At 38.6% G+C, this 13726-nt stretch overlaps 1 long non-coding RNA gene and 1 other non-coding gene across 2 annotated transcripts; one reads left to right on the forward strand and one right to left on the reverse strand.

The window, feature by feature from the left end:
- The first annotated feature begins 2319 nt into the window (after positions 1 to 2319).
- On the forward strand, positions 2320 to 3487 carry LOC131236304 (uncharacterized). Its single transcript, XR_009166669.1, has 3 exons — positions 2320 to 2436; positions 2553 to 2655; positions 3232 to 3487. It is a non-coding gene; the product is annotated as an uncharacterized LOC131236304 (long non-coding RNA).
- A 3040-nt stretch (positions 3488 to 6527) lies between these two features.
- LOC131236309 (small nucleolar RNA snoR74) lies at positions 6528 to 6658 on the reverse strand. Its single transcript, XR_009166674.1, has one exon. It is a non-coding gene; the product is annotated as a small nucleolar RNA snoR74 (small nucleolar RNA).
- Positions 6659 to 13726: the final 7068 nt, after the last annotated feature.

Genomic DNA, 13726 nt, shown 5'->3' on the forward strand with positions numbered 1-13726 from the left:
GGAAGTATCCGAGCAAGTTGCAGTTTTACGGTTCTTTCAAGTTTGATTTGGAAGTCTGCGATTGCAATTCAGAACCTACACGCTCAATATGAATGCCAAGGACACTGCATTTTTCCCTTTGTTAGACTAGTAATCACAATTCTATTAGGTAGTGCATCCAAACGCACCTGAGGGTCTCAGATCCAATTTGCAATTGTGTTGCTTTCAAGTTGGAGTGAGAGAGCATTATTAATTTTTGTCGTTTCTATTCGTTAAACTGAATACTCACAATTCAAATTCATTTGTGCATCCAAACGGAGCCTAAGTAATTAGGATGCCAATGTGTGTGGGATATGGAATTTACAGTTAGTATAGGAGATAATATCATGGGTTCGCATTAATGTTCTAAAACCTGGACTAGATTTCCACCTATTTTTATGGGCAGTGCGGTCCAACATATGCATGTTGAGTAGTGGTTGGTAGTGTTTTTGTTGGTCTTGAATAAATTTGGAAATGGGTTCGAAGCCGCATTCCCCATTTAAAATTTACAGACGTGTGATTGAAGTAGCTTGTCCAACTGGGAGAAACGCCTGGCCTAGATATTTTGACGAGTTGGATCGAGCCGTTTGATTTCTTGCCCAAAAGGGGTGACCTGACCCATTATAGTGAGGAGTCTTAGGGTCCTGAACATCAGCAAATGTGTAATTTACTAATGTGCAGGATTCCCTAAATGTGGATCCCATGGTTATTGGATCATAGCTTTTGATCCAAGGGCCGGTCCATGGGGATGCCCTAGGAATCTCCCAGCCTGGGAGGTTGAGATGGTCCTACAATCTAATTACACCATCTCTCTTCTATATGAATTGTTCTAAGCACAGTTGCTGTGAAACCTGTTTTTTATTATGAATACCTACGTTGTTCACATCCTTCATGAATGGGGGACAATGGGAGATCTCATGTATACAATAATTCATTGAAAGCACAATGGGAGATCTCATGTATTCTATACCCTATCTGATCAAGGCACCATAAAGGGGCCATATACCCAAAAAAAAAAAAAAAAACAAAAAACAAAAATCACAATGATTGGGATTAGGATTGCTCCATAGCTATGATTTTTGTTGTGAGACCTATCCATTGTTGTCCATAATGAATGAATGTACCATACACATGCCACATTTATGGTACTTGTACAACTTGGACTTCCATCCTCACAGGTGGACTGGATGTCTCATTTTACTCATCCTCATTGAGACCTAGTACTGCTACTGAGATGATGCTGTGGGTTGGGTGGCAGACTCTGATGTTAGATTTTTTTTCAACTTAAAAAATGGTAGTAACTTGTAACTCATCCTCCTCACATGTGGCACTGATATACAACTATCCAGAAAATCGAAAATGTGGGCCCCTTTGTGTATGGAGCATAGCCATAAAATCATACTGATCAAGCGAAGCTAACCATGCAATTAATGGGCTATCAAATGGATGGTTAAGGGTAAAACAGTGAGCGGTCTGAATTCGAAGGAAAAAATTTTGAATTTTAATATTATCTTCTCATTTCAATTTTTAGCTTATTCTCTATCCACAGTTAGCTCAGGGATTGGGACAGTCTTGATTGTTGTACAACTATGCCATGTATAGGGTTGAAGAGTCTCCATCATTCTACGTTCGATTCAATTCCATTGTCTGGCCCTTGTCTGGAATCCCATCTTACTACATTGAGATGCCTCTTCTTTTGTCTGCATTTCAACTATAATAATGGTGCAATTTTCTTATGGGTATCCTATGTTCTGGTCACTTGGCTTTTAAGGGCCTGTTTAATGCAATTCCTTAGAACGGAATTTCCGGGAAAAAAAAAGGGGAGGGGGGGATTGAAGCCTTCTTTTTTGGTTGACTTGACAAAAAAACTAATAAGCACTTTTGCTAACTCAGCATTTTAGCGCCTACTTTGTCGAGCGAGAGATGAGGCGGGGATTTCCAAAATGCATCAAAATGCACAACATAAAAACAGTTTGGATCAAATTGGCCTTCAAAGGGTGCCTCCAACAGGCCATGTGTATGACAATCTTCTTTTTGTATATCATAGTTCCTGCACTTCTATGGTATGCTATGACTAAGATAAGGTCCTTGTCTGCTCATCTTTGCTTTTTTAAAAAAAATAAAAAATAAAAAAAATCTTATCAGAATACCAGGGAAACTGCCCATGCAATGAGAAAGTTGCCCCTGATGAAGGCGAAAAGGTATCTTCAGGATGTAATCACTCATTAAAAAGCCATTCCCTTCCAGCGATTTTGTGGCGGTGTTGGCTGCACTGCCCAAGCAAAGAACCACCATTCAAATGGTGTTGGCCGCACTGCCCAAGCAAAGAACCACCATTCAAATGGACAGGGCCACTGGCCAGCGAAATCTGCAAACCTCATTCTGGACTTGCTCAAGAATGCTGAGAGCAACTCCGATGTATGTTGTACCCTATCCTTGTGGTTAATTTCTCTTACTAAAGCTCATTACCATCTTCTTCTACCCCACCTAGTTTCTTCTTTGGCATGTTACATGATAATAAATGTTATTTGCAGGTGAAAGGTTTGGATGTGGACAAACTGTTTGTTTCTCACATCCAGGTGAATCAAGCCTAGAAGCAGAGGCGCTGAATGTACCATGCTCATGAAAGGATTACCCGTAAGTTTTTATCTCATATATCAATATTATTTGGTCCACTTTGTGAATTTGTGCTCATGTATTAACAACAAGATGCTGTGCTTTGCTCTGCCAGCCTATATGTCATCACCTTGTCATATTGAGTTGATTTTGTCTAAGAAGGAAGAACCTGTCAAGGTGGAGATAAAACGCAAATTCTTCAATTACTCTCCTTTTTGTTTCGCTAGTTGCAGACTTGCAGTTATGTATGCCTACAGAATATGCAGGGGAAAAATAAATGCATGTGCCCCTTTCCATTCAAGCAAGGGAAAAATAGAAGCACACCCTTTTAAACTTCATGGAGATGAGATTTTCTTAATAAGCCAAACACACCCAAGCAAAAATAAAAAATGACAACAACACTAAGAAATGATTCAGCCCGTGTCCAAACAGATCCTGAAGCTTTATTAACCACATAACACGTTTGCTCTTGTTTGGCCTTTGAATATGGGCATATGGTAGATTTAATGCTTCTACATTCGAGTCTTTGAAGAGAAAATTATAGTCAATCATTGTTTTGCTTTTAGGTCTAACAAACCTACTTGGTTGATGCTGCAGCCTGATACTCAGTTGGCTCCAAGGAAACCCAAGAAAGCTCAAGCGCTTCGCAGTGGTGCTTTGTCTTAAGTGGGGGCCATAGGTAGAAGGCAGCCCTGAAATGTTTGAAAATTTTGGCTTCATTTTATGTTTTTCCTCATTTCCGTAGTCATGCAATTGAGAACTTGGTGGTGTTTTGCTTGCCAGAAGTTTTGATATTTTAACTCTTGAGGTTTTTTTTTTTGAATAACAAGAAAAAAAAAACAAAAAATTCTAAAGGTCAAGGAGTTGGGGCAAGGGCCTTTTGGCAACAGAAAGCTTTGATATTCACTCTCCGTGTTGTTGTAGATATGTGGGATGGTTGGCCCCACTTAATAAAATCAGCAGATCAGGATTGTCCAATCAAATCTGACTTTTAGGTTAAACTTTTCTGCAGTGATTCCCCAGATTTGGATGGACTGATTAATTTGATGTGCTGTCCTGCCTAGAGAGTGAAGATTATTCCTAGAGGTCAGGACTTTATAGCCTTTGACTCTTGACCCAAACAACTGTTTATATGATGGAAAGTGAACAGGTAAAAGGCTCGCGGATTGGATTATTTTAATTCTTTGATCATTTGAACTGTCATGCATGTCGAACATTTGAACCATGCGAAAGATGGGCCACCCAATGAAGGTCATGTGCCGTGAAAATCCAGCCAACCAATGCATTAGATGGGCCATGTCTCTGCACTGAGTCAGACCATCAACTGTCCATTGATTTCGAAGGCACAGCCTGCCCAATGCATGGACTAGCTTGATTTTTACCCCATGTGATCTACACACAATGTGGTCCCTGCCACCTTTTTCATGGATTGGATATCTACACACAATGCTCAATAAAAAAGGTGCAAATTTGCATAATTTTGAGTAGATCACACACCATCTCAATTGATAATGAAAATTAGAAACAGTTCAGTGAAGACTCAAATTAGAACAGTGAAATTAAGCAACTCAGAAAGGCTTCCAAATTATAACCTGACAAAGATGGTCCTGTGATTCATGAAACACCATGCGCTCAAGAATCTAACAGTGGCTGACCAAACATTGAAGTACACAGCAGAGTTGCAGCACTTGGAAGTTTTGAACTCATTAGCATAGAAAGGCAACATAACATGGAAGAAGCAGAACCCCAGAAATAACTTCCCCAGAGGGTAACGGTTGATCCCCTGATTGATCCCCAAACATAACCAGACGCAAATATGCAAATTTAAATTCCTTAAACATTACTAAGAGACAGAGCAGTCTAATAATCAAGGAACCTATCACCTTAAGATGACAAATTATTGTCAGAACCATCTAGCACTACCACAATGTACAGTGTTCATCCAAAAAGTAAATGACAGAAATCATCTAGCACCAGCATTATATACAGGTGTTCATCCAAAAAGTGGCAGAAACCTCAGGGCCTGTTTGGCATAGCTTCTAGCAACTGTAGACTTGATTATCACGAAATGATTCTTGAGAATTGCTCATGTGAAAAAGTGCATGTTTACAGGTAAAGAAAAAAACAATTTCCCCATGAAGGTTTAATGTTCAGAGTTGAATCCCACTGTTTCCCATGGAGTGGCCCACTCAAGTCTTAGATCTACCTCTTTTATTGAATCATATCATAATATGATAGGGGGAAACGGATGGCTAGATGTCGCACAGTCATCACAGTGGCCCCACAGTGATGCAGGCAGGGATTATAGGAAAGTTGTGTACATCTGCAACTGAGATTTGCTAAGCCCACACACATGTACAATAAAACTCATGTGCGCACAGTGATGCAGGCGAGAGTTATAGGAAAGTTGTGTCCATCTGCAAATGAGATTTGCTAAGCCCATGCACATGTAGAATAAAACTCACGTGCGCACCACACGTTTGTCATCATGGCACGCAGGTCTGAGATCCAATCCATCCAGTAGAAAGGCACCACTATATCGATGCCCCCAAGAATGAGGTTGATCCACTGGCCAGAGGGCATCAGTTTGGCTGAGGTTTTCTCACCCAAACCATCTGTTTCTAATATTGGGGCCCACCTTCTGAGAAGACCAGATTAATTTTAAGGAAAACATGGCCAGGACCATCCGGTAGATGGATTTAATCTTGGACCCACATGCCATGATGGCACACGTAATGTGAATGGCTCTACACGTGTGCAATCGACAAACCTTCCAACAGGCGACAGAGATCTTTGCAAGCATGTAGAAGTGGAAACCCTTAAAGGAAACGGGCTACACTCTGGGAAAAGCACAAATTTGGAAAATTGTTTTCCTAAAATTGATTAAGTGGTTAACCAAACACACTCAAATCCCAAAGAAGTAAATTTCAGAATCAAAATCACAAAAAATACACTCTTTTTAGCAAAGCCAAACAGGCTCTTAGTGATTTTCAATAAAGACTTGCTATATAAACATGTCCCAGCTATTAATAACCCAGCAACAAATGGGATTTTTATGTAGAAAACTAAGAAATAATAGTGGCATTACATTCATCCATTTATGGAGTTAGTTTATAATGGCCCATCATGTGTTGAACCCATGGTTTTGAAAATTGGCTACGGTACATGGGCATATTGTAACAGTATCGGTCATCCCCATTACACGATAGGTAAATATTGATGTATAGGAGTTTCTTGCTCCCAAAAAATCCCATGACAATTCATATTGCCAACACTGAATTGTAGAAAATACTAGAGTTCATAACTTCGTATTTAAATCGAGAAAATTAGTGTAGCATAATTCTTCGACAATTTCCACATTGCTCGTTAATTTTGCAGCATGCTTCATTGACTGAAACATCTGCATGAAAAATATATTTCACGAGCTACCTCAATTTCATCAAAAGCAAAAAGCAGAAAAAACAATCAAGAGATTCGAAACAAGACTTCCGTTGGCAAGCATTACGATCTCATTAGCCTCACAAAGCGCACAAAACCCAAAAAAAACAAAAACAAATTTGACACATTTGTATGAAAAAAATCACAAAACACAAACAAATCTGTGAGCAATTAGCTTCAGCTGAGAATTCCATTTTTTTTAAAAAAAATAAAATAAAATAAAATCCTATTAGGAAGTTTCTACAAAATTACAATGGCATATGTGAGCTTACAAAAGATTGTTCAGAAGAACTTACTAGGATAACAACAGTGACATAATAACCAATTTTTAATGAGGTTAAGTTAACACCTGGTCAAGGGTTGGAGTATCCATAGGTGGTGAAATCCCAATACGGTGTGAGTGTGTGGGGGTGTGTGTGCGCGTGTAAAAAAATAAAAATAAAAAAGTTAATATTTAATGTGTCTTCATTTACTGAACCTTTTGCCATTGACAAAGCTTACAAAGGTTCACCCAATAACAATGTGTTCAGTTTCCCTGAAGTTTATGAGAGACCTGCTCATATAGACAACAGGCCATTGCTTTTTTTCTTCAGGTTAAAAACCCCAGACAAAACAATATCACGACAAGTCAACATTTGGAAAAGTCCATGGAAAAGACAAAAAATTATCCTGAGATTATTAAAATGTCAAAAGAGGAAGCATTCCCGACAAGCAAAAGTTGACCATTGTGGAAGAATGTCTTTGTTCATATGCTGATCACGAAAAAAAGAAAGCCTACATATTAGGGGGAAATTTCCATTGCCCCCTAATATGTAATAAAAAATAATTTCTTTATAATGTAAAATATTTCCAAACAGAAGATAGGTGCAAATGTGTCAAATTAACATATTTCAGACATTTCATATGTTTGTTAACAAACAAATTGTTTCAAATTCAGTACTTAATTTTTAGACTTCAACCATAATTACCAAACAAGTTTTTTGACTTCAGATTTCACAGTCACGCTTCAGATTCCAGATTCAGCTTCAGATTTCAGATTCAGGCTTTAGACTTCAGATTTAACAAACGGGGCCTTAGTCTTGTCCAAATGAACCTATCTGTTGGGCCTCAAGTCCAATGAGGTAGATGATAGACTATAAAGTCTCCAAGCCCACTTGGGGAGCTAAAAAGTCTCTTGACCTAGAAGCTTCTTGCTATTAGTAGCATTACATTGGGATTGCGTATTTCATTAACTGCACAATTAATATCCTTCTATAAAAAAAGATAAGAGTCAAGTGCTGGAACAACTTCAACTTCATCTCCTTATTTTCAATTCGTTTCGGGCATATAGTGCAAGGTCAAGTACTGCGTCTTTGTTGAGCAATGAAAGCTAGCTGGAAGACTGGATCAAGCCAAGTTTAATTGGATCCCAAGGATAGTGTGGCACCTTGCACATTTGAGAGGCCTCGACTATCTTAAAAAACCGCACGTTAGTACCTGCCTTTAAGCCATTCTCGTCATTCTTATTTTATTTTCAACACTTAGGAGCACTATGACTTAATAGTGCTCTGACAGCATTGGAGCACTTGTCATAGATAAAATAGAAAATTTATTCACAAGTGTGGCTGATGCGTTGGTTGCGTCCTTACCTCTCATAACTTTTGACCAGGCGAGCGACTCATCCTGAGTGAGTTGTGGTGAGTCGTGTTGAGTTGACCTATCCATGGTCCAACTTGACAAATCCTGCCCAGTCGGGATCTTGTGACCCGGCTTGAAATCTTGCCGAGTGGGGTGGCCTTTGTATTCCATGGCATTGGTTATGAGGTATATTTGGTAGATGATAGATAGCAAAACTGTACCTACCTTGGAGGAAATCTCATCTCTTGGTGTGCAAAGAAGCAACATACAATTTCTCGATCAAGCACCGAAGCAGAGTACCGAGCCATGGCTAACACAGTAGCTGAACTCACATGGATGACCTTCATTCTCAAAGATCTCCGCATTCCAATGGCTTCTCCTCCCATACTCTACTGCAACAACCTTAGTGCTCTTCATATGACAATTAATCCTATGTTCCATGCACGAAGTAAACATATCGAGTTGGACTATCATTTTGTGCGTGAACGCTTTGCGCTTGGTCTACTTATCACTCGACATATCTCTACTGCTAACCAAGTTGCAGACCTTTTTACTAAGCCAATGTCAAAGGTCGCCCTTCATTATTTCCGAACCAAACTTTGCCTCCAACCCCGGCATAGTTTGCGGGAGGATATTAGCACACGTCACAACTCAGCAACTATCGCCTCAATCAGTGGAGGTGATAGGGTCTTAATCAGTGGAAGTGATAAGACCTTAATCAGTGGAGGTGATAAGGTTGGTGATAAGGCCTCAATCAGTGGAGGTGATAAGGCCTTAATCAGTGGAGGTGATGAGATTGGTGATAAGGTCTCAATCAGTGGAGGTGATAAGGCCTTAATCAGTGGAGGTGATGAGGTTGGCGATAAGGCCTCAATCAGTGGAGGTGATATGACCTCAATCAATGGAGAGACGTTGAAGGATATCGGCAGCAGCAGATTTTATGGAGATTTGTATTCATGTTTTCATGTTTAAATTACTTGTATCTGTAAACGCCTAAAGCAAGTGTTCACGTTGCAATCAATTGATTAAGAAAGGGTATTTTTTCTTTATGTATAATCAGTTTAAAGAATAATTAAAATAAATGCACCAATTAACTAACCGTTTCCAATTAAAGGGATTAGGTAAATCTCAACACAAAGATGAGGTTATTCCATCGAGATCATGCTCCTTAGCATAAGATCACGTAAACAGTAAAAAAGGAGGACCTAAAGATATGAGGATATCCCAAATCTAGCATAAGTCAGTCCACGGTCAAGTTTGGATCTGATTCTATTAACTAACCATCCCTCTTTTCCGTTCAAATTAGAAAGGGGGTATCCAAAGAGGAACGAAAGGGGTGAAGAACGAAGGGTTCGAGATGAAGAAAGTACGGGTCCTTTTGTTGTCAAAAGAAAAGAAGAAAAGGATTCTTACCTTTCTTGTACCTCGAAATTCAGAAAAAAGGAAACCTGAAATCGAGGTGGAATCCTCAACACCTATGGGTCAATCCTGAAACTCTAATATTTTGAATAAAGAGGAAGAAAAGAGACGAATTTCTATTCATTCAATAATAATGAAAATATGATTTCTTATAACATATATATAAGTTATGGAAAATTAAAAGTGCACTAAAACCCCTGAAAATAACAAAAATAACAAAAATAACAAAAAAAAGTAAAGAAAGTACAATAAAACTCATGAAATAAGGAAAAGAACAAAAACGCCTAAAACTAAAACACCCCTGTGGTAGGGTGTGAAATCTGACCCATGGATCTATGGTTAGGGTACGATCATGCCGCTTCTGCACTCGTAGCGTGTCAGAAAATGGGTCTGATGGACCCAACATCCATCCACATCAACTCCTTCTCTCCGGTACTTTGTCGGTGACGCCTCCTCCTTTGGTACACTCTAAATGGTGCACTACTGATGTCTGCATCATCGAAGGTGTCACTCTCACATGTAGATTTTCACTTGACTTCCAGAACTAACAAGTTGATGTGCTCACAAGCATTTCATTATCTAATAAACATTGAGTATTTGCCCAACCATTTCATCACGTAGACTCTCTGAATAGTATCAATTGTTTCTTGAATATTGTTTTCTGTATAAACTTTCCTTACCTCTTGGAGATCTGGACAATTTTGCAGAGCCTTTTCCATGACGTGGTGTCATTTCTATTCAAAATGTAACCCTTGGTTAGATGTGTTAGATTTTTTTTATGATTTATTGTATTTCTGCATTTCCGTATGCTGTCTATGTTTGGCATTGAATGATTGATGCCTCAGGTGTTCTCCAAAGTCCAAACCCAAAACTATTCCTACTTATTTTGATTTTGAGGCCTGGTCATTCATGGTAATTTTGAGCTACTTATTGATCTGGATGATTTTATTTGGCAGACTTAAAAAGTATGGTTTCAGCTAGTTTGGCTTCACTAGCATCTTGCAATTATGACTTCATCGGTGCAGTTTGTGGGAAGAAAATAATGCGTGTTTTATGCGTTGGTCATGGTGGTGGAAGCCTTCCATTATTTTTGGCAAGTAAAATTCAAGGTGGGGTACCCTTCCTTTTTTATTTTTTCATCAGATACATTAGAGGTTCTCTATGTCATTTTCAGTTGTAGAGTTGATACTTTCCCAATGCAAAAGCACCAAGACAGGTAGGTCAGAAGCATAAGACTTGATTAGGATAATGGAAAAGAAGAACTGAAAACCCCTTCTCTAGCTAGAGAATCTGCCATAGTGTTAACTTCCCTAGGAACATGTTGAAAAATGATGCGTGATGAGCATGGTTGGAGCCTTATGGAATTGGATATGAAGGCGAATTCCAGAGCGCATCACAATGCTCTGACACTCAAAATTCAAATATCAATCTTATTGTGTGCGTTGCTTCTTTTATGTTTGTTTTGTTGGTTTCACTTCGTTAGAGAAGTCTTCATGCAACATGTTTCCTTTCTATGGGGGAGTTTTCTTGCTTAATTATGCTGATTCAGGGAAACAAAATTACTAGCTTTCATTGTGTGTGTGTATGTGTGTGTGTGTGTGTGTGTGTGTGTGTATTTCATTAAATTTTTTCTGCCTATTGAAAACTTGAGCACACTCTGTGATGTTTTAAGAGTTTGCCAATATTCCATCAACCAAGTTAAGAAAACTCATCTTGACTTGGGCTTGACAACTCCTTGAGCCTAGTTGACAGGATCTGATTGATCTCTTTCTGATTGATACAATTGAATCCCGTATTGGAAATGAAGAATTAATAATGTATAGAAATAGTGAAGATGACAGCCCCAAAAATAACTGGAGAAGGTTAAGATAATGATGATGATGAAAATATTGAAGATACTTATAAAAATTGAAGGTTTATACCAACAAACTAGTATAAACAATGAAGTTTGGTTAAAGACTTTTAAGGTTGAATTTGAGTAGATTCTAAGGAGGCATTTCGATCGTAAGTTGCTTAAGATAAGCTACTTATTCCACAAGTAGCTTATCTTCATTTCTACTTATTAAGAAGATCAGTATGTTTGGCAAACAACATATTTATCAGCTTATCCTCTCTTTCGTCTCTCCTGATGCCTCTCTTCAGCAACTTACGAAAAGGAGAAAAGCTAAAAAAATTCAATGAAGTGATTATGTTCTTTTTAGTAAAAAAGTTACTTGTCACTAATCATAAACGAAACTTACATATCTTAAATAAGTCACTTATCTACTGCTGTAAGTAGAAAAAGTAACTCATTTGGTGGTATCCAAACAACCCAATGTATATGAAGTCACTTACCTAATCACAAACCAAACTACTGTAAGTAGAAAAAGTAACTTATTTGGTGGTATCCAAATGGCCCCTAAATGTTATCCTTTTTTTTTTCCATTAATTTTCGAAAGGAGTGTCAAACAACCAGTTGCTCTAAAAGCTCGAGCTGTTAGAAGATGATGTATCGATGTATATGAAGGGACTTTAACACTCCCCCACACGTGCGAGGTGGAACTCCACACGGGAACATACGGAGGCATGTTTACTGCTCCCGGGATTTGAACACAAGACCTTCCTCTCTAATACCATGTCAAACAACTAGTTGCTCCAAAAGCTAGAGCCGTTAGAAGATGGTGTATCGATGTATATCAAGGGACTTTAACAAGGAGAACTTTGTGTACACATATATTTGCCGCAATCCAAAATGGTGGGTGGGAATCTTAACACACATTTCAACGTAGTCTTACTAAAAACTGCATTTGAAATACTTGCTAAATTCTTGCCAACCATCTCAAAATGTGGTGAGGGCTATGCACATATCAAACTCTTGGTGTGCACATGCACATTGAAGCTGTGCCCTTTTCCAAGAAGTCTTAAACAGTGTTATGATTTTTTTAGTGTCATAATTACCATGGGATCCACATGCCAGAGCTGAAACCTGTATACCGTGCAAAAATGTAGGTGAGGTATGATATGGAAGATGATTAGCTCTCCCCCACCAAAGCTGGAAAGGAATATATTTGGTTAAGGAAAATAATCAACAATGTCAATTACGGAAAAAAATTATGCCTCTTTTTCAATGGGCTCAAGCCTTTAGCTCAATGGGAGAGAGCATGTTTCAACATTGATGTCTTGTCTTGGTTTCATATCCTTCTTACCTCTCCAAATTAAATAAATTTAAGTCATGGTTTGCATGTCCATTAATAGAAAATTCATGATTTACTAGCTTAGATCAGGGCCCTGTTGAAATATTGTGATATTAGTCTATTTCAATTTTCAATTTATAATGTTGGTAGAATTTGAGCGGACCATTGTCTAAAGGTGCGATATATCCTATAAACAGTAGATTAGGCTTGTTTTACAAACCTCTTTGACCCTCTTAAATCTCTGTGATATCACTCAATTTCAAATTATAATGTTGGTAGAACCTGACTGTTGCACTGTCACATGGATGTGACAACAACTCTTGTTAGTTTCTGGATAAGGCAAATCAAACAGAAGTGGAGCAACTCAATGTTTTTCACCATCAATCGTATCCCTGATCTAAAATTTTCTTCTCTTCAAGGGCAGTTGTCCATGTTGTCGAGATCGACCTGTTGTCATCTCAGCCTCAGTTTAGGCCATGGGCTTCTATAACATCCCGACTTTTCAGGACCCGAGTATATGACCCGTGTCCCAAAAACCCGAGTGTTAACCTTAAAGGATGGTTAGATATAATATTTTTCTTTTATTAGAGTAAGCAGATGAGCGTAGAGTGGACAAATCAGCATAAAGGAAAATTGTAATTACATTTAAAGTATACAAGAGAGTGCCCATAATGACTTATACAAACTAATGTCTCCATTCTTACAAACACAATGAAATAACATTACAGGTGAAATAAAGTAAATTTGCATGAGCTGTGAAATCCTGTAGCAGCCCTTAGTAAATATAATCATGCGCCCTTGTCAACCATAGCCTGCTCCTTACCAATATGAATGTGAACATCATCAAGGCCACCTAAGCTACCTGTACAGTTATATTTATTTGATGGATGAGTGACCAACTCAGTGTAAATTCTTTTCAAGATTACACACCGCCGCATTAGGTAAGAAATAGTATAAAATATCCAGACAACTAAAACAGAGTAAATGCAGTTTTATTAGATGTATGGATGCGTGAATGCAATCATCGAACCTGGGAAACATCATCCAGTCGGGTCACCTATGCAATCATCGAACCTGGGAAACATCCTCCAGTCGGGTCACCTATGCAATCATCAACCCGGGTAAAATATCTAGACGGTCTGTGCCCCGAGTAAAACATCCGGACGAGCATATGACTGGTCATCAGCACAACAGTCAGCGTAATTGTGGGGCATGATGATCCGAGTCATCATCATAAATCGAATGACTGGTCATTAGCGCAACATTCAGCGTAATCACGGGGCATAATGATCTAAGCCATCATAAATATACCATATATGCATGATTAGCCAAGTCATTATTAGTCCATTTACAATCAGCCAATTTAAATAAGCTCAAAGGTCACTACGGGGAGCGTATAGCCCAGCGTAAGCCGACAGCTCTGGCATAGGTCCCATACCACCATC

This window comes from Magnolia sinica, unplaced genomic scaffold (genome assembly GCF_029962835.1).
Source record: "Magnolia sinica isolate HGM2019 unplaced genomic scaffold, MsV1 ctg357, whole genome shotgun sequence".
Classification (NCBI taxonomy): domain Eukaryota; kingdom Viridiplantae; phylum Streptophyta; class Magnoliopsida; order Magnoliales; family Magnoliaceae; genus Magnolia; species Magnolia sinica.